Below are 1,488 nucleotides of genomic sequence, written 5' to 3'. Positions count from 1 at the left end.
GAGAAAGGGTGGAAATCTGCAGGATTTTCTATCAGTTGTTGATATCAGGTAAAAGCTGAGTGTATTTCGCATCAATATTTGATAAATCAACAGAGTGGAAATGGGCAACATGGGGAAACGTGTTAGATCCATGTTCAAGAAACTGAGAAAAGGTGTAAATGTGAGATTTTCCCTGTCTCTCTGATGATCAAATGGTAAGAAAATCTCAGGGCATATTCAATTAGAAATAGACAACTAGAGGAAAAGTGGGGCAAACGTTTTGGATATTTTCTATCAACCTTTGAGATTTGCCAAGAAAAATTGTCACAAACTAGCCAATGGATAACACCAGAGAAAAACACCAAGACCGGAGGGGATTTTATATTTCTATTAACTAATTGGTGGAAAAGAGGGACGGTTGGACTGGATTTTATGGGACTGTCCAACACATAAACAGAAAGTGATGGTCCCCCCCCCCGCCACCATTCAGATGGGCAGCAGGGAGCCCTCTGAGGATCTGATTGAAGAGGGCAAAGGAGGGGGAAGGCTCCCTGGATGAGGGAAAGGGGTTGCAGTGGGGGATGAGCAGGTGAGGGGCAACTGAGGGCTGGGGGCAAATGTGTTGGTAGCTAGGGGACAGCAACTGGGATTGGGAAACAGGGGTCTGGGCAGTCCCCATGGGGGACACGTGCTTCTCCCTTCCCCAGCAGAGACCCGGCATCTGCCTCCCCAGCGGTGCCGGGGGCAGATCCTGGCGGCAGCTCCGCTGGGGCTCAGGCAGCTCCGAGGCTTCTCCCTGGGTCCCGGGGGGCAGAAAGTCACTTTCCTGACCCCTCCGCATCTCTCCCCCCCGGTGGTCTCCCACTCATTGGGGGCCACCGGCTGGGGGCGGGCAGAGCCCAGGGCTGCCCAGGGGGCTGGTCCCTGCTGGAGAAAGCCCCTCCTGGCCAGACACAGAGGGGTTAATGATGCCCCCCCCAGCAGGGACCCCAGGGGGAGCCGCAGCTGTCCAGCCCAGGCTCTCGGGTCCCACGGGGGCAGCAGCAGCATCCCATCTGGGCCCGAGCTCTGCCCCCAGGAGCTGCCCCGCCCCCGGGCTGCTCCAGGCCTCACCCCCAGGAGCTGCCCCGCCCCCGGGCTGTGCCCGAGCCCTGCCCCCAGGAGCTGCCCAGCTCTGGGCTTTGTTCTCCCGGCTCCTGCCTCCTTCTGCCCAGCACCCACCGCTCCCCCTTCCTGCGTCTTGCAAAGAGCACCCCGGGGCGGGCTGCAGCGCTGGCTGGGGCTGTCTCCAGTGGCTGAAGTTGTCTCCATGGCTTCTTCACCTGGGGGGCGGGAGCAGGTGGGCCCGGAGGGTTCGTGCAGCCCTGGGCGCAGGCCCTGCTTGGCGGCGTCGCTGCTCTCACGAGGGGTTGGCTTAGAGAAGCCCAGCAGCACCAGTCCCATGTGGTCTAGTGGTCAGGATTCCTGGTTTTCACCCAGGCGGCCCGGGTTCAATTCCCGGTGTGGGAA

At 59.4% G+C, this 1,488-nt stretch overlaps 1 non-coding gene across 1 annotated transcript; it reads left to right on the top strand.

The window, feature by feature from the left end:
* Window positions 1-1,416: 1,416 nt before the first annotated feature.
* TRNAE-UUC (transfer RNA glutamic acid (anticodon UUC)) lies at window positions 1,417-1,488 on the top strand. The gene has a single exon. It is a non-coding gene; the product is annotated as a tRNA-Glu (tRNA).

The sequence above is a fragment of the Eretmochelys imbricata genome, chromosome 28, assembly GCF_965152235.1.
Source record: "Eretmochelys imbricata isolate rEreImb1 chromosome 28, rEreImb1.hap1, whole genome shotgun sequence".
NCBI lineage: Eukaryota > Metazoa > Chordata > Testudines > Cheloniidae > Eretmochelys > Eretmochelys imbricata.
The sequence above is the reverse complement of the archived record's forward strand: the minus strand, read 5'-3'. Positions and strand labels throughout refer to the sequence as shown.